We start from the raw sequence: 20504 nt of genomic DNA, 5'->3' as shown, positions 1-20504 counted from the left end.
TATAGTCAGATGGGATTTGCACTTCGTCCAACCCTGAAAAGTCACTCCTTGGCTATTATTTTTCACTCTATTGTAAATAGCAAGAGGCAGATGAAAAGGTAAAAAATATGTTGGTTGGAAGATACTTATTCTCGCCTACCTAGGGTAATCAAGAGGAGACATCAGCTCCAGATTTGGTAAGTAATAACTCACATTTGACTTTAATACACTGCAGTAAACTTTGAGGAATATATCTTTTAAAACATAAAACGCTTTACCTCTGATTTAAAGTTTGGGGGATTGGTCCTGCGCCATCGGCCGGGTTAGATTTAGCATCTCTGGAAATTCCAGAGCAATTTTAAACTACTCTTTTTGATCACTTGCTGCAGCTCCAGCTTTCAAAGAGAATGAGATGTTTTGGGAATGAATTGTGATGGACTTATATGAAAATTTATATGACCAAGAATTGGATTTGTTCCCCCAGAATATTATAGATTATGTTTTATGTTGGAATTACATCAGTGTGCAGAGCAGCAGAAGGCTGGCTTAATGTAGTTAAAAATATACCTTGACTTTCCACTTGGAATAAAACTCTCCCCTCCCCAACCCGTTTCTTCCCTAATGAAAATAATGGCTTCATGACTCATATACGTGATAGACAGTAGGGAATATTTGAGTCTTAAAATAAGAAGAGTTTGAGAAGGGACTAATGGTCCTTTTCTAATTTCTTTCCCATCCATCTCTTTCCTCTTGTCTTTCCTGTCACCATCCTATTTCAGGCCTTCATCACCCCATCCCTTGTTGCAGTTGCTCCTTTGTTAGTCTCCAGTCCCTCCATGCTTTAATTTGTCCTGTACACAGCAGCATGGTTTGGCTTCCTGTCACACCACTTTAATCATATAATTCCCTGCCATTCTGCAGTGGCTTTTCATTTGCTCCTAAGTCAGTCGCAAACTAATTTTCAAGGCCCTTTCTAGATATGAAACCTGCCTCTTCCTCTTTCCCCATAGCCACTCACTTCACAACCAACCCCTTAGTCCAGGCCTCTTCTAAGTCTTACCTTGAATGGGACAGTCACCTCCCAACTGGTCACCTAGTTTGTCTCATTCTTGCCTTTATTGCATCTATGGTTTCCTGATATCTTTGTACCAGTACTACTGGTAGCATGCAGGGTGGCTTTTGGTGCTTTACAGACACTTTCATTCTCAAAATTATTTCTAATGCACGGCTAATACATTATTGTAAAAGTGTTACTAGTAGATCGAGACTGTGAATTTATGCCTATTATTGCTTAGAATGAGAGTCATCCAAAAAGTGAGCTAGGAGGGAACTTCATGAGGCTTGTGGATCTGTTGAGGCTGCTCTGCATCCTTCAGAGCCCTATCTTTATTTCCTCTTCCAGGGCCAGTTCCCCAAACTTGCCCTCTGAGCTGGGTGCTGTGCTGCCGTGCCCACATCAGCAGTTACTTGATTGTAACAATGGCAGAGTGATGGCGTTGGACCATCCTACCTTCTTGCCTTCCTCTCCTATCACAGGGACCTGCCCCTCACATTGCAAAGCTGTACAGCGATGTTTTGAAATGTTAATGCAGCTTTCTGAAGAGCCTAAATTACAAGTGATGGGTAGCTTAGCTGCTGGGAGAATCTTGTTCAATATACTTATTTTATTTTTTAAAAAAAAATTTACGGGAACTTGATGTTCAGTGAAACCCCTTTGGCAGAAAGTGCTGAAAGAGGAAACAAAGAGGATGTCGGAGAGTGCTGAACCTAGTGAAAGCTCTGAATCCACAAAATAATTTTGTGGCTTTGTAAATTCACTCTAAGTACATTTGAGGAACAATAAGCCATAAAAGAGGTTATCGTGACCTTGGTTTCTGCATAGCTTTTGAGATAAAAGGTCTAAGTATCAGAATGTATTTGGTTGACCGTAGTGTTGTTGACTGATTAAAAACAATCAAGGCTCTCTTGGAATCCTGATGAGGGGCTGGCCTGGGTTCTGTGTGCAGGATGGGCTCTTGAGGCAGAGATCAAAGTTGCTTTGCTAAAATGGAGCACTATAATGTAAGCCTTTGTAACCATAAATGAATGGGGCAAAGCTACTGACGTAAAAATTAAATTGCAATATGTTCACTTTGCATGTATTACTTATTGGGTACATTTCTTAAAAGCATTTTGAAGATGTTCCAAATTCTCGTCATTGCATAGAATAACAACTTTGAAAACATTTACTATCAGCGAATGAGTTTTTTTGAATTTAGTCATTATATTTTTCTGACTGCTTTTGCTTTAGAAGTGAACACTTGAACTTTATCTTGATTCGCTCATTTTTCTTATGTATAACTTTTAGGCTTAGTGATTAAAAGTATGGGCTTTGATATGCCCAGACCTGGGTTCAAGCCTTATGACAATTACTTATTTGATGGGTGACATTGGACAAGTTACTTAATTTCTTTATATCTTTATTTCCCCTGGGAAAATGGGGGTGCTAATAGAGCCTGTTTTAAGGAATATTTAGAGAATTGTGATAATGTATATAAAGCACTTAAATATTTTCTATTTTATATTTTTTCTCATCTGTAAAATAAATAAGAATAATGTAGTAAAGGGAACACTTTGAGGCTCTCTGGTCTGCTCCTAACTGTATGCTAAGAGTGCATGGTGCAGTTCAGGTGTTAGCACATGGTGTTGCAGTCCAGGTTCAAGAAATGCCTCAGTCTCTCCCTGATATTCCTCTCTTTTCTCCTATAGAATTTTGGCAGAGGGAGCTATATGGACAGGGAAATAGCTAGAAGGGGAACATACTTCCTTTCTAGCGAGACATGCACCTATCAAGACAGGTCTTTCTAGCCAAGACTGAATCAGAAAATATGGTTTAGATATCAAGGCTTAAGTGAAGACCTCTGCTTGCTATGTCTTTAATCGAGATGGCCTTGACTAAAGTGCTTCTTTACTTGCCAACAGAGACGTAAGGCTGAGAAAACGAGGGATGACCAGCTTAGTCCAAGACTGTAGGTCCAGCATCAGCCTCAGGCAGGAGGGAAAATGACTGTCCTGCTTTGGATCTGATCTTTAAGCCAGGTTCCTGCAACCTAAATTAACCTCCTTGTAAAACGTGGCCCAATGAATGTCCTGGCTTCTGAGCAAAGAGATCAACAGTCTCCCCTCTTGGAGGAAGGGAGGGAGCTGACGGATCAGCACTTCCCGGGATCCCTTTTCAAATTGTGGAGTCTTCTGAACTAGGGCTGCTAGACTTAGCAAATAGAAATATAGGACAAGCAGCTAAATTTGAATTTCAAATAAGTGAGGAATCATTTCATAATATAAGTATGTCACATGCAATATTTGGGACATGCTTATACTAAAATATTGCTTGTTATTTATCTGAAATTTAAAGTTAACTGGGCATCCCTTTTTTATCTGGCAATCCCTCTCCAACAGTTTTTCAAGGTCAGTTTGGTGATGGTTCTTTGAGGCTGATAGAAAGGCTTTCAGAGCTGTTTCTTTGTTTTGGGAGGTTGTCCGTTGTGTTGTAGGATATTTAATAACGTTCCTAGCTCCTTCTCACTGAATATAAGTAGCATCCTTTTTCCTTATGTTGTGACAACCAAACCGTCTCCAGACACATTGCTGAACAATTGCCTAATCACCCCTCATTGAGAATCACTGCTTCAGAGATAGTGGCACAAGCAGGACTGGGCAGCATATCAGGATGGTAGACCAGAAGGCGGCACTTCCGTCCATATCCTCATGTAGGTCTTGCTTTTACCTCCATTCCTCACAGTTCCCCACATTCTGGACTCCTTCCTGGTAATGTTAGGACCTGTCTAGATCTGTGTACAGGAGCCCAATAATATAATTTTAGTCCAGTGTTGATTGTAATCCCCAGAAAATTATTTTGTACTCTTTCTTTCTAAACAGCTCACATGAGTCTGGCTATATATGGCAACTGTTTCGGTTTAAACTCAGATATCTTTTTCAAAGAATACCCAACACACTATTAAACCAAGTATGTAAATTTTATAATTTTATCACAGGTTATCAATTTGTGTAGCCTGGGTGAATTTAGCATTTGATAGGCAAAATTCCTCTAGTTAAACTACCTTACTTAAGTGTATGTTTTATTCTTTTGCTCCATTTTGTAGAGGGAGAAATTTGGAGGCATTGGATAGTGAATTCTGTCCTTCAGACACTTCCACCTATACATGTATCCTTGAAAAAATGCTGATATGCCTTCATGTGATTGTTTCCTATTTGTAAATTTCCCTTGAATGAATATCTTGTGTTGCTCCCTTGGAAAAAAACTGAAGTGACTTTTGCTTTATTAACTTTGTCCAGCATTGATAATTAATTTTGTAGGCCTATCAGCTTATGTAGTGGGAAATTTTCATTAGCAAGTGAAATGTAACTTCGTTTCTTCATGGCTTTCCATATTTTGTAGGCTTTTAGAGAAGCAGTGATTTTATAAAAATCCATTGAGCAAAGCAAAGACAATGTACTTATCTGGTTATATAGCTGTGGGAAAATCCCTGTTCTGGATTCCCTGTGAAGGTTGTATGTTCTCACATCTCTCTTATCTAATGTGCTTCCTTAAATCAGAATACTCTTTTCCCTAAGAAGCCAACCTTAAAGAAAAACATTATCTTTTTTTGTAATCTCAGACCTTCTTCACTGCAGAAAAAAATCTGAGCCTTCTCAGATTCTGATATTTGTATTTAATCAATAACCACATTCCTTTTTTCATCTGTCTTACCTCTGCAATTGCATTGTGCCAGCTAGGTATGTTTTATTGTGTAAGAATTCAGTGGAAAGAGCCATTCATGTTTGCGAAAAGGGTGATGTTTTATTATTGGTTATAAAGGAAAGAGATTTCGCACTTTGTATAACCAATCCTTCCTGTTGTAACATGGTGAATTCTGAAAGTGAGGAACAAGTTAACAAACCATGGAAAGAGAGGCCACAGAATGCTCTTGTAGTGTTCTGACCACAATCTAAAATAAGACCTGACAATTGTTAGGTCTCTAATTGACAAGCGTTCCATTCACATTTGAAATGCATAATCTTTGCCCAATTTGAGGGTATGTAGACTAGAAAGGATAAAGGGATGATGGTCAACATCATTTATTTAACAGTGATATGGCCTGGTCTTATCAGTGGCACCAGGTATGTTATTTTTGGGCCAAAATCCCAGAGACCCCCTACAGGTCCAGGTGTTCTTCCTTGAGTGACTGGACCAGGGGGAGGTAGGTGGGGATACTTGGAGAGGGGCCAGGGAGCAGGCAGTATGGGGAAAGCTCTAAGGAGGTTCACAGTAGCAACTGTTTGTGAGCCAGTCTGGGAGCATTTTAATATTTGAACAATTGGAACAGCTGTACCACTGTGTACCAGCTGGACTAAGAAGTGGAGAATCCTGGAGTGGTGCAGGGTACTTAGAAAATTGGACCACCAGTTAGAGTTCCTGACACTGCCGTTAACTCACTGCATGGTCTTGGGTAAGTCAGTTCTGAGGAGCTTCTGTTTTCTCTGTTGAAAAATGAAAACATTGGATAAGAGCAGCTCTAGGTCCCTTTCCTTAGAATTTACTTTTTTCCCCCCTCAGAGATCTGCAACTTCTGTGCATTGAGTGTAGCGTTGTCCCTGAGCTTCTGAAAAGCAGAGAGACTGCAGTATTTCATAAGGAGTTTGGCAGTGGTGGTGGGGATTGGGAGGATGCGGTGCTGATGTGCTCTGTGCTTTGTGGATAATGTGATAGTCAAACAAGAATGAAGCCCACATTCACCATGGATGCGCTGTACTCTCAGGAACAAGACAGGAGCAGTTCACTGCCTTTTTATGGGCAGCTTAAAAGTATTTTCAGAAGATGAATAGTTTTCAGTGTTTTGAGGAAGTTATTGCAGAGTAGAAAAATGTGCTAGTTTACTACAGAAACAAAACTAATGTTGCTTTTGCCCAGAATTAATCTAAGTCAGGCAAACACAGGTATTTTAGAATTCGTTGTTGTTGTTTGCCTAGATCTTTAAAAAGTTCCGTTGACTTTCCATTTCACTTCTGTGTTCTTTGTTTGATTATTGATATATTATGCTTTTTTATATTCAATGAATATAGTGAGGTATCTCCATGGGAAAATTTAAGCACACATTAGTAAACAGTGCCATGCCTACGAAAGTAAAGATTCCAAGGTAACTAGGTAACTTCAACTGAGATGTGTTTTCCCCACAAATTGTTTTTCTCATTTGTTTGAGTTGAAAGTCACTCTCCAAGTTTATATCATATCTTAAAATTTTTTTTATTAAGTATGAGGAAGTGCTCAACATAATTATGAATTACTTGAATTGTCAGAAAAAGGAAAAAAATAGGGTATCTGAAGCACATGCTGTATTAGGAAACTTAGTGTTGAATAAATATCTGCTCATGTATTTCTTTTGGGTGCCTACACAAATGATAGTTTAGTAAAATGAAATGATTCTGTTTTAATATCCTGCTGCTTATTGTACCTGACAAACAGAAATGAGGAAAATGAGGAATTGATTATCTGGGGTCATTTTCTTGAAACCTGCACATAATTCCCGTTTATGCTTATTAGAATAAAGAAAAGCCTTTCTGAAACAAATTAAGAATATGCATCACCTGTTATGACATAGTCATAGACATATAATAATATGGTCTAGAATTACAGTACTCTCTCAAAGTACAGCATATTCAGAATTCACTGGAGATGTCTTAGAGACATCTGTTGTAATTACAGGAACATGGTTTCTAATTCATTTAATTCCCTTTCCTACTGAAACTGTACATATAAGTGAATTTTAAGAGACTGTATAAATAAATTTTTAATTACAAAATGATGTTACACAATGCATTATTAATAATAACCAACAATGCATAATGTTTATGCATGAATCCATTAGAAAGACGAGCTAATGTATGTCAGTTCTAACAGAATGCACTAATTTGTCCTGAATTTGTGAATGAACTTGAATCCACGATGCAAGCCAGTGAATGCAGTAACAGAATGGTTTCACATGCTATTTTATAGTCCAGAAACATCTTGTACCTATGGCATTTAAGAGGTATTTAAGATTTGTTCATCACATGTGATCAAGATCTTACTAGCGAGCCATGCAGTTGGGAAATTTGGAATAAGACCATTGAGTTGGTAATACTAGCTTTCCCAGACAGGTGCAGAATAAAATGGTCTATAGCATCCAAGAAGTGTGTACAGTCCTTACATTTCAGCACATGAAATTCACAGTCTTACTCTAATGGAACGTTCCCCTCGGGGCCAAAGGGGCTGCTGGAATGTGGTTACTTTGTGGCGCTAGCGGTAACAGATTTCTGAAATCTCCATGGCCAGCTCCAGACACTCGCTGGTCTCATGGCAAGATTCAAAAAGGCTGCAGTCCATGTCACAGTTGCAGTTACAGTCATTCCGGGAGTGGCTTTCATCCGAGGTGTGGTGGTACCTGTGAGAGGGGCAGCACAAGTTGGTACACACAGTTTCACACGTATCCGGGAGCATCAGGAGACAATCCAAAAACTGGCAAAACAGACAGGTGAGGATGAGGGAGGCACACTCCTCTGTTTAAAGAAAAAGAAAGACAGTTTAAAGTGACACCTATGGGAATGTCTATGAAGGGCTGGCATGTGCAGTGATGTGCTTGATAACTGTTTCACCAACTCTAAATTATTTATCCATATCAGGGGTAATGGCCACCGTGATTATCTCAAGCTCCGCCCTCTGCCACCCTCCTCATCCAGCACTCACTCCACTTAAGTAATTGCTTTATTAACTTTCTGAGCATTTCCTGTTGATTCCACATAATCTGGTTATTTGAAGTGCTGTCACTTTTCTAAACTCCTTTATTTACTTTACCTGCAGAGGTGCTGGGAAGCCATACAGTTACCTACCTATTTGGAAACCTTGCAGTTGTCTGAAAAACAGTAGATTCTCCCCAAATGCAGGGAGCTTTCGGGGTTAGGGGGGAGCAGTTGGATTTGGGGACAAGGAGAGATCATACAAATTTCTTGCTTCGCTACAAACTTTCTTATTTGTTTGATGTGAATTCCAGTGAATCTGCCACACCCGTATTCAAATATGAAGGAAAAGCACATATCAAAACCTAACACACATAAAGGATTTTTAAAATAATCATAGTTGTTTGGGGTTGTATTTTATTTTTAATCCTTGTCTCCTTCTTCCTTCAGTTATGTAAAGCCTTAATTTTATATCAAGTTAAGTGAAATACATCATCATGTGCCTAAAAGGAATAAAGCTTATCAATTCTCTTTAAGAAAATTGGTTTAAAAATTTTCTATGCCAACTTGTGAAAATCTGAAAAGTATCTCTGAAGGTAATTGGTAATGCTAGCCAAGCAGCTGTGATGGGTTATGGATTATTGTATTTTTTGTTTCCATAAAGGGAATTAAAAGATGTAGCAGTTCTCTTGTTAAATTCTAACGTTTCTTCTTTCTTTATTTTTCTCTTTTCTTTCTTTCTTTCTCTCTCTCTTTCTTTTCTTTTTTCTTTTCTTTCTTGCCCTTTCAAATGAATTTGTTCAGAAAGTCTCAAAAACATGTGAGGGTTTTGTAAAGGGGTAGGTAAGCGTTCATGTGATGTATCATCCAGTTAGTTAGAATCAGTATCATTAAGACTGTTGATGGTTGAAGGTAACATTCTAGCATGAATTGGAGGAAAATTCACCCCTCCTGATGGGCTTATCAATTGATTAAAGTTAGACTTTCTGTTTTTTTTCTCCCATTGAGAATGTTAATAACCTTTGGTTTTCAGACTTCAGTCAACTGAGACTGTACAAGCCTGCAGGAGAGATTTTGCTCTCTCAGTCACCTGCCACAAGGTTCTAAGTGTCCTTAGATCCCCATTCATTTACTTCTAACTATGCTTTCCGGAAAACTTTTTCTTTTACTGTTCATATACTTCTTAATCTACAAGAGAAGGGAGAACATGGAAACTTGCTCTGAAAGGGAACAAATAAAACCATTCTAATTCCTTTAAAAAACTTACATAAAGATCTAAAATGAGTTCTGCATCTAGGTCAACAGAAATCTGCCTTCACTTCTTGGTCTCTCCCACCTCCCCTCCGTCTTTGCCTCTCACCCTTCCTTATTTTCTTCCCAATAAGATGGTGGAAAAGAACCACGCCATGACTCTTATGGCCACTTTAATTGACATGTATTGTTGCAGATGCTGTGGCCATTACTCAGTGTTTATAGCTTAGGTGGCATATTCCTAAATACCTCTGTGGTGTATGTACTCATCTCTCTGCCAGACCGGCTGTATTTTTATTCATTCAGAGCCAACTTGTAGCATGTGGCCAACTCATCCATATCTCCTAGGTCCCTACAAACCACCCACAGAAATTGGGGAGTGAGTTAGTACAGTCCATAGACTCTATTTTGCATATGCATTTCTGAGGGAGGGCACGTTGGTGTCAAAGATCACAGGCATAAAGCCTCATCAAGTTTCTTCAATGCCAAGACTGCTGCTCTAGCCGCCCTTGGGAAAGAAAAGGTTCTCAGGAGAAAATATTCCAAGCACATGCTCCCTGATCTCTCAGGCTGGAGAGTCAGAGGCTTACTCAGCCCTCTGACCATATAAAAATGATTTTCCTGTTAGATCCGGTCCTTTGTAGGTGTGAGACTGAAAGTTTGGCTTGGAAGTCAGTCAGGTTGGGTGCAGAGTGTCCTGTAAGGGTGGGGGTTGGTATTTCCTATCAGAGTGTGAAAACCTGTTTGAAAAATGGCTTTATAATTTCCTGGGGGTGTCTAGCTGTTTGATTCAGTGCCTCCTGCCAATGTCTTCTCAAGTTAGCAGACTCTACAGTTCTCTGCTTCTGATGTATGCCATAGATTTTATTTATAAAAAAAATACATTTTGGCCTAACTCTTTGGTCAAGTTGGCATTTCTTTCCCTCCATCTCTCTATTTTGCACTCGAGAATAGAGCCTGTTTTTTTTCCCTGTTTATAAGTCAGTCCTTTTTATTTGGTTATAAAAGGCAGAGCCTGTTGCCCAGAAAAACATGGCAACATTAATGAATTGAAAACAGATTTTCCCCCCCACTTTCAAGTGTGTTCCACACTTTTCCTGAAAGACATATTAAATAATTCTACACAAGCAGGCAAAACTGTTTTGCATATGGCCAGTTTTTATTTGCACAGCAGTGACAGAAGCAGTTTAGGGGGAAATCTGCAACTGTTTGAAAAGAGAGTTGGACTTTCCATTCTCCCAAACGGATGTGTTTTCCTTTGCCTGTGGTATTACCTGGGACTTTAATGTTTAATAAACTTTGTATTAGTGTCAGAGCGCTTGACTAGCACTGCTCTTGGCCCATCCAGAAGAGTGTGCCATACATCCAGCTGCCAGCTTCCCATCACTCCCAGTGTCTTTAAAGCATCTCATACTCATGAAGGTCAAATTGCATCATTCCTGTTTTCTTGGGTTCTGCAAACCTGTCTCTTCTCTAGTTTTCTCTTGTGAATGGCTCCTGAACATGCAGGCAAAAGGCTAAGTGTAATGTGCTAAGTAATACCCTTAAGACCCTGAAGGACTAAGCCCCAGAGATGCTAATGTACAACTGGAGATTGGCTAATTAAGAGGAAGAATGTATTTCTGTTTTGTATATACATTCATTATTTTTTAGATTCCATGTATAAGTGGTATCGTATAGTCTTTGTCTTTCTCTTTCTGACTTATTTCATTAAGTGTAATATTCTCTAGGTCTATCCACATTGTTGCAAATGGCAGTATTTCATTCTTTTTTATGGCTGAGTAATATTCCATTGTATGTGTATACCACATCTTTTTAATGTAGTTACCAAAGGGGAGGGGGAATGTGGGGAGGGGGGCACTAGTGGTATGGGATTTACAGATCCAAACTACTACATGTAAAGTAGATAAGCAGCAAGGAAATACTGTGCAGCATCAGGAATTATACCCAGTCTTGTAATAACCTGTGATGGAATATAATCTGCAAACATACTGAATCAGTATGCTGTACACCTGAAGCTATCATAATACTGTAAATCAACTGTACCAAAAAAGAAGCCAGGGGAGAAGGAGGGAGACTCTGCTTCATTACAAAAGATTATGTTTAATTATAGTGGAAAAGGTAACAGTGCAAAGGAGTTTCCAGGAATGTACTTGAGGTCAGCCTCACGTTCATGGTCCTGTAATCCCTGAGTTTGCCCTCCCAGCTTTTGATGTTCTTCCCACTGTGATGCCTGGGACTGGGAGGAGGGAGGGACAAGAGGTAGTTGTAGTTGCCTGCTGTAGTCCCTGTTGCATTCCCCAACTCCATAACCATAACGCCTGCTTTTTGGGGAACTATTATCCAAACTGGCAAGAGTATGGTTCTTCCAGAAGTGACCCCAGATAAACAACACTCTCCCTTCCTCTTCCCCAAAAAACAAAGTAAGAAAAAAAGGCAAGATGAACCTGGCCCAACCCAGGATTTTGATACATTAATGATTAATGTGCTATTACTGAGAATTTGGCATAATAATGAGAAAAGATTTATGACACTGTGCCCAAACTGATTTACTGAAAATTTTTGGCCAAAAAGTATAAAATTTGATTCCCACTCCCCCAACATTAAGTTCTTTAAAAAAAAAAGTCTGTAATGCACAATGAGAATAAATAAAGTGTGACTGAATGCCTTTCTCTAGCTGGGGTATCATCCCTTATGTTATCCATTTTAATAGCTACTTAAATATGTCAAGATCTATTTGAGTTCAGACAAGCACAACTAACATTCAAGTCACTTCTTTAGAACTAGAATGACTAGATTTGGGTGATACTTAGTAAATTTGTGCTTGTGTTTTTTTCTGAGCAAATGAACTGAAATAATTATAAAATTGAAACATTTTATAAGGTGACACTATTGCATTTAATTGTATGAAATTTACAGTGTAGAAAATGTAATCATTTTATTCAGTAGTCCATGGTGTAATTAAGACTATTCTTTTGAGGTATCTTGTATTTATGATTTTCCTCATCCACCTGGATGAGACGTCTCAAATTCAAAATTATACATCAATTAGGCATGTTCTCAGAGTTCTTTTTAAGGAGACTATTTTCTCCTATCATGTGTATCCCTGGCTTTACCATCCACAGGGATGCTTTTGCAATCAGAACGTAGAAGCAGAAGCAGAGACACAGTGCTCTGGATCTTTTCCATTTTTTTCAGGAAAGGGACCACACATCATGAGCCACAGTTTAATAATAAAGTAATGTCGCAGCACATAGTGTGTGATGTGCAGTAAAGATGCTTTTAAATTCCCATCAGAGCACACACCATGAACTGTGCTAATGGATGTAACACATTTTACAAAATCTGCATGTGTGAGACTTCTCCATCCTGTTTTAAGTGGGGCAATGTATATAAATAATAGATATTAGCAATTAAGCATCCATTCCTATGCACTCATTTATATATTTGAAAATAAATTAACCACAAACTACATAAAAGTTGATGCAATCCTCTCTTTTCCCTTCTGTTTCCCCTGCTGTTCCTGAAAGATACTTCTGTATTTATCTCAGTACGAACAATGACCCCAGCTCTCAATTTCTGCACCCTTATATTAATTACTATCAAAATTTTCCTAAAATGAAGTGAATCTGACTTAACTCTTTATTTCCTTGATGTTTGCTCTCTAGGACAATGAGATGTTCTTAGCACTATTTGTGGGCCTTAGTCTGGGTGTTTCACGCTCCCTTTTAACCAGCTTATAAAAGCTTTTACCTCAGTTGGGGGATTTTTTTAGAATGTGGGCAATGAAGGATGGGCTGTTACCTATGCTGTCAGCTTTATACTGGAATTTCCTGGGTCATAGTGGCCTCAGTCCAGGCCTTAAGGAAACAATCTAATTCAGTTGTCTTCATGACTCTCCTTTGCTCTTTTGAAGACAAAGTAGTTGGTTCTTTTCCTGCATGAGGCTCCTAAATGTAGGCTACCATTTTAATGGGATAGTTGTTTTGGTCTTGCCTGGAAATACAGGAGTTCAGGTATCATGCTAGCTGCATTGGCCCCTCAGATTCTGCCAAGATACCTGATAAGACAAATCAGAGTGGTTCTAGAGGGGCACCGGGTTGTACCATGTGGATACATATAATGGTAATTCCTAGTTTCACGATCATTGCAACCAAGACCAGTTACAGGTAAGATCCATGCATCCCTGATACAATCTAATAAAATACTAAATACTCCACTGTCAAAATGCAGAGAACTCTCCTGTCCTGTTTTCTTGATTGGCATCAAACTCTATCAGAACAAGGAATTTGGGCATCATCTTGGATTCAAGGTCATAACCTAGCAATCTACAGGCCAGAGTTGGCCAAAGGCTGTGTATTTTGGGGAGTGTCTGGGACTTCAGAAAAGAAATAAAATACTGCCAATGCTTAGAAGTTTGAGAGATTTCACGTAGCAATCTAGACCTGGCAACTCTGAGCCTGAGTTTCCTTTCAGTAACAATTCACTGGTTCTGAGTAGAGGCAGTGCTCTTCATCTTGTCATGGTCGTCACCAATCCCTATTGTTCAACTCCAGTTTACTTCATCATTCACATTATCTCCTGGCAGCTGCAGGTAGTTGTGTCTGTAGCTTCTGGTCTAAAGCATCCATTGCATCATTTGCACAAGATCATATGTAACATGTGTTAAAAATATTTCTCATTTATTAAAACTGTAATAATCATAAACGCAAAAATTGAGTATCTTTTACATGACAGGTTCTGTACTGAATGCTTTACCCATGTTATTTCATTTGCTCTTAGAACATCCTGTGGTGTATTACTAGCTCTATTATATAAATGAGAGACTGAGATTAAGGGATGGTAAAGAAGAAAAAAGTATCCAGTTTTATAGAGTTAATAAATTTCAGAGCCAGGAATTAAACTGATGTGATTTCATATTTCCTGTTACACAAAGTTCATTTCATGTTTTGGTCTTATTTTCAAAAAAAGTATAATATGCATGTAAATATAGACCAGAAACTATACTTTTTGATGTTTTCCTTTGAGAAACTTCAAGCTTTCTTTAAATACAAATGTCAGTATGGAATATTACCAATCTCTTGAACGGTTTATGTCTCCGAAGTTAACCTGAGTAGAATTCCGTGTGTCTTGGTGACTCTGAACTTGACTGTGTTGATCATTTAGCAGCAACTTAATTTGAAATTCGTTTTGCAGATAGAACATGTCTTTTATGTCATATCTAGGGATGGTTTGGTGTAGGTTTGCCCTGATTTGAATGCCTAGGAGGAAATGTTACCTAGAGGAACCAAATCTTTTTCACAGGCTGCTGATGTAACCGTCCTTATATTTTATACGGTCTGTATTTATGTATTTCCAGCTTTCAAAGCTATTTTACTGTTTTTTTTTTTTTCTCTCAGCCAAGAGCCATGGGTTGAGTAGTCCCAGATCCAAGAAGAGAAAAAAAATTGACCATTTTTTTAGTCTACTTCATAGCTCTATAGCAAGAATAATTATACCTCACTCCAGCTATTTAAAACATTTGGCCTCAGACTCCCAGCTTTGAGTGCAAACAACCTGCCAAGCATCTCCTACTTGCAAGGTGACCTTGACATGTGTCACTCACCAGAGTTTTCAGATCTAAGTCTTCCTGTTTAATATTCATAAAGACCTTATTTTTACCCCTAACAGCATATGTGATGATTTTCGAGGGGCTGGGGGTTGGGGAGTTTTATTTAGAGACGGGTTGATTGTGAAAAACATACCATCAGTGTCTCTTGGATGAACTGAAGCATCAGTTTGGAGGTAGGAAAATTTCGTTTGGCATTCTTCAAGGGAGGACAGTGATGTGCTGGATTCTGACAGTTTTTTCTCACTGGGGGTTTCCTTGGCTGGTCCATCTGTGATACTGAATTCGGATACTGAATTTATAACGATAGCATTAATGGCTTTCTCATCTGCCTGCTTTTCGTTTGTGAGTTGCGTATCTAGATGAGAAAAGAAAACACATACACAGACTGGCTATAGTTGACATGACCTAGTGATCCAAGAATGGATGTTTGCAGAAAATTACACTTTCTAGACTTTTATAAGATTAGAATCTTATTTAAAAGAATAAAGCATTATTGAACAGAATTTTTTGAATGGAAATATATGGGAGAATAAAAGAGTGCAATCATTATAGGATTTTACCCACATTGCAAGTTTCACCTTTCACAGTAGTTGGTAACACTTTTTTCTACAGTGGTTGTTTTAGTGGTGGATGGAGAGAATCAAGACACTCATTCACTGGGATTAACAAAAATCTCATAGAATGTTGTCAGCTTATTATCATAATGTTTTATGGATCTCAGAGGTAGAAAAAGGGTCTTAAATGCTAGACAGTAGTACTGTTCAGTCATGTGTGTGATCACAGTCAAATTGTCTTAGTTCTTTGTTTCTACAAAGTTCAGTTTCCTCCCCTGTATATGAAAAGTGGTCACGCATAAGCAGTCTGTAAGCTCATTTCTATGTCTTCCCTTAAAGACTGTTTAAGTTGCCACTCTTTAGTCTGTCTTGCCATTTGTTAGGTCCCTGTTAAGGTGATAATCTGTAACTTTGGGGGTGTGCTTCTTGGGAACATGCTTTTATTTCCATATAACCATCTGGGAAGAAACCTCCAGCAAAGTCCTTGACTGAGATTCTTTTTTGGAGAGGCACAGAGAAGGCTGAGAAGGTCTAGGGGCTTCGTGTGTTCCAGAACTCCCATATTCATTCTCTCATTCCCACATAATAATTGAGGGCCTCTTCTATAACACGTACTGAGCTGGGCGCTGGGGAAACAGCAGTGACTAAGACAGACATGGTCCCTGGCTTTCCAAAACATCAAACAAATTTGCAATGCAGGACAATATTAAGGAGTGTATAAAGAGGAGCACACTGAAGTCACGTTAGAGAGGGAACAGACTGGGTCATGGTGCAGTTAGTGTATAGCTTATCCATACCAATTAAGTGACACTAAGATGGAGAGAAGAGTTAACAGAAGGTATTCTCAAACATGCATCCAAGGCTGATTCCCAGGGACTTCTTAAGACCAAACAAGCAACAGTCCTTGTGATTTGGCAGCACTCTTGGGAGACAGTGAAGATGTTTTCTGGAGAATTACTTCCCTGTCACTAGCCTAGAGCCTGACTCAGTAATGCTCTTGAGGGACTGACGTAAATAGAACAACTGGCCACCTGGTTTAATTTTACCATGCTTACATAGCTTGGTGCAAGAAAAATATTCTTGCCAAGTCCATTTTCATTGTCCTTTTAGAAGCTACTTCTCAGTTTGGGGTAGAAAGAGACCTCTACTTGGTTATTTTTCCTAGGACAGTGGTTCCTAGACCTGTGTACAGAGTAGAATCATCTAGAAAATCTTTTAAAGATTTGAAAGTTTTTAAAGGTCAGGCAGCTCCTCTTACCCCTCAAGAGATTAAATCACGATCCCCGAGGGATTTGCGAAGCTCCCCAGGTGATTCCAACATGCACACAGGTTTGGGAACCACTGTCTCAGGGCCCTTCTGCTTTTGAGAGTGGAGAAAGGAGATGACAAACCACTGATTTGTGCATCACTGATTTTTCAGAAGCTAATCATTAGAAAATTGCTCTAGGAAGGCTCCCAACTGGCATGGGAACTGACAGTATGGTGCACACAATTGTCTTAGGCCATTTTTGTTTCTTTCTGGGCCTCCAAACAGCCTTGACTTTCAACATTGGTTGCTTTTATTCCCTACCTCTAATGCCACTAGCTTTACATCTCTTGGTTGCAGTTTGGTTCACATTAAAAGGGACTGGCAGAAATAAGGATTAAGGGAAACATTTATTGTTGATAGCAATTAATGTAATATCAAATAGATAGAATTAGCTCGACAGATTGGGAAACTCTTAGATTCCTTTAACCCAAGAGAGATTCATTGAGTGATATAATCATGGTGATGATTAAAAAGAATACTAGCTTATTTTTTCTTACTTGGGTATCACAGTGTCGGGTAACCAACTATTATTACAAATAGTCATTGAAATTATGGCTTTAGCACTTAGAGAAGTATTGATATTTTGGGCCACATAATTCTTTGTCATGGAAAAGATAGTAGGATGTTTAGCAGTTCTCAACCCTCTACCTACTTAAAGCCAGTAACACTAATTGCCCTAGGTCATGACAAACAGAAATGTCTGTGGATACTACCAGATTTCCTCCTTGGACAAAGTCATACAGGATGAGTACCAGACCATTGCTCTACACACACACACACACACACACACACACACACACACACACACACACACACACACACACACACACACACACACACACACACACACACACACACACACACACACACACACACACACACACACGTTGCATACATTTTATGTCAAGTTCTATGTTACCATGTATATCTTGTTTAACTTAAGCATCACAAAGACTCTAGGAGGTGCATATGTCAGCCTCCCAGAACAGATAGGAAATGTATGAATTGGTACACCAGGATAACAGATGAATGAGTGTAATCGAGGCTAGATTGTTTAGATAAGCTGTCTGAGGCTTCCTTGTTAGTAATTGGTAGTTGGGATTTGAACCCAGGCCTGGTGGATTCCAAAATCTTTCTTCTTATCCCTGTCTCTTTATATTATACAACATTTCCTCTGGTCTGTTCCTAACTTTTATCTTTGCTTCCTTGCTGCTGGGACTTCATGTCAGCAAAACCCTCTTCACTCCTGTGATAAGTCACCTACGCGAAATCGAGCCTTGTAAATAACATTACCTTACAGGTATACCTCTCCCTGAGCAGTCTTTGCAAAGCAAGACTACCTTCTTGCACACTTAGGGAATCCTGCCTGTTCAGTTCCAGCTGCTTTATCCCATACATTAAGGAGCAGCTCAGGAAGGACTGATAGATAACGAAGCCTTGATGAGTATAGCGATTACAGCAGCTATTTACTTACAGAATTAATTAACAATCAGTTCAAATTATCACACGTAGTCAGGCTGCATGTAATTTAAATTGCTTTTGCACAAAGTAATTCAGTAACAAAAAAAAAGTTGGATAGAGGTTACTGGCATATAAGAACATGCGGAGAATACAGTATACCGCCAAGTGGTATATGATTCTCTTTTTAATTTCTCGACAATTTTAAGTATAGCATTTTGAATCTAAGTGGTGTGCTACATTAAGCAACCATTTGGAGACAGTGAGCTTGTACTGAGAGAATTTTATGGAGAAGTTAAACTGCCATTCATAAAGTTATTTTAATTCTATATCTCTGTTTATATTTTTATTTTTTTTTTCATTCCCCAGCAGGAGCTATCTGTTGCTCATTAGAAAATCATCTGACATACACACATTTCAGAACCCAGTCTGTTCAACCCAGAATTCTGACATCTGAAATGAGTCACAATTTGGGGGTGAATGTAACTGACATCTTCCATCTTTTATAGATGGAACGTTACAATAATTTCCCCAAATTCCTTCTTTTTCGGTATTATTTGACATTGTACCCAAAGTATTATAAAGTAACATAAGCTAAAAGGGGAAACATAAAAAGTGGTATCACATCTTCTGCAGAGAAAACTATTTCCAAATTAAATAAGGAACTCGTGAAACTATATTTGGGATGTTATACATAGTTCTTGACATTAACTTTAAGAAAATAATTTTTTTCAACAGGAAAAAAATCGCCAAAATTAGGACAAAAATTAGAATCTCAGCTTTATTTCTCGGGAAAAAAAATTAAAGTGTATATTGACAGTCAGTGAAATAGAATAGTGCTATTCGGGCTCGAAGTAATTGCAGAAGCAATGGGCATAAACTTAAGTAATAGAGAAGACAGTTAATTAATTTTTTATTACCATTGAGCAAATATTATTAATTTTATTCAGTTAACATTTATTAAGTACCCACATGCAATGGATGAATCAAAGTGACAGGAGCTGGTCACTTATTTACCTTAAGTTTTAAGGAAACATTTTAATGATTTTCATTTTTGCTCACTAAATGTAACTTTATAATTTTTGCATCCATGCATTTTCTGAGTGTATATATATATACACACACACACACACACACACACGCACATGCATATATGAATTCATATATATGAATTCAAATTATGAAAAAGTAACATCTCTTCTCCCCTGGCTCCTCTGATTCTGTTCTCAATTTTCCTTCTCCTCTCCCCTCCCTTCCCCTTCCTCTCTCTGAGTTTACTTCTTTGGCTCACCTTCCCTGTCTCTATTATTGGTTTGTTTTTCCCTCCCGTTCCTTTAGTATATTTATTCCTCAAAACTTTGTCCTCTTAGTTCCTTTCTTTGTTCCTTGGTCTTAAAGTTTGTGTTTGTTCGCAGTCACAATGTATTTCCTTTGTGCAATTGGCCCCCAGATCTCTAGCCAGCCAGGCAGGCTTCTTTTACTGAGAGTAAACTATGTACCTGGCTGGACTAGGTGCCTGGGAATTCAGAGACAAAGAGCAAATAGTCTTGGTCCTCAGAAGACCCACAGTCATCACAAATTGCCATCTCATACTTGCAGCTGACTATTGGGTATTTTATTTGAGTTACCAGCCAAATCCTTAAAATTATAGTGTCTCTCATTCTCCTCCCCAAACTAGGTAATCCTGGATATCCCTGGAGAATTCACAGTTCAGTTTCTTTTCATTGTATTGTCATTTTGCCGGTTTCCTCAGCTTAAAAATATTCTTTGCTTTGCCCCATCCCATCCAATGATGTACCAGTTCTTGTTTGTTCTTCCTTCTAAATACCTCACGGGTCTATCTCTGTTTCATCATTAGGAGAACTACCTCTCAGGTTTAATCATCTGTGCCCTCAAGTCTGGACTACAAGCAGACCTCAGGGATACTGTCCATGTCCTGTTCTGTTGCAGACGACCTGGTGACCCAGAGAAAGCAAATGCCGCAATAAAGTGAGTCACACGATTTTTTTTTTTTTGCTTTCTTGGTGCATATAAAAGTTACATTTACACTATACTGTAGCCTATAAAGTGTGCGGTAGTATTATGTCTAAAAACACAAGATACATACCTTAATTAAAAATCCATTGTTGCTGAAAAATGCTAACCATCATCTGCGCCTTCAGTGAGTGATAACCTTTTTGCAATAGTTACATCTAAGATCGCTGATCACAGATCACCATAATGAACACAGTAATAATGAAAAAGTTGGAAATAATTGTGAAAATTACCAAAATGTGACACAGAGACAAGAAGTGAGAAAATGCTGTTGGAAAAACATGGTGTTGGATTTGTAAAAAATGCAGTGTCTGTGAAGTATTATAAAACAAAGCACAATAAAACAAGGTCTGCCTGTATTTCAGTAGTCATTGATCTCAGCTCTAGTGACAGCTCTGCCCAAGACGTCTTACACAGTATAGGCAAAATGATGCTAGCAGTATTATTCTGGTCATACTACTCATAAAAAAACAAAGAAAGTAAAGCACACACACAAAATGTCAATAGCTCACTGTTACCTGAATATTTTCCCATTCTCTTATTCTCAGCCTATCTA

At 38.5% G+C, this 20504-nt stretch overlaps 1 long non-coding RNA gene across 1 annotated transcript in view; it reads left to right on the top strand.

Annotated features, from left to right (window-relative positions):
- LOC105095265 (uncharacterized) overlaps nucleotides 1-20504 on the top strand; it is a 743648-nt gene that overhangs the window by 147810 nt on the left and 575334 nt on the right. The window contains exon 9 of the long non-coding RNA XR_010384800.1: nucleotides 19773-19903. This is a non-coding gene — a long non-coding RNA (uncharacterized LOC105095265). The remainder of the gene's footprint in view (nucleotides 1-19772; nucleotides 19904-20504) is intronic.

Source organism: Camelus dromedarius, chromosome 17 (assembly GCF_036321535.1).
Source record: "Camelus dromedarius isolate mCamDro1 chromosome 17, mCamDro1.pat, whole genome shotgun sequence".
Classification (NCBI taxonomy): domain Eukaryota; kingdom Metazoa; phylum Chordata; class Mammalia; order Artiodactyla; family Camelidae; genus Camelus; species Camelus dromedarius.
The sequence above is the reverse complement of the archived record's forward strand: the minus strand, read 5'-3'. Positions and strand labels throughout refer to the sequence as shown.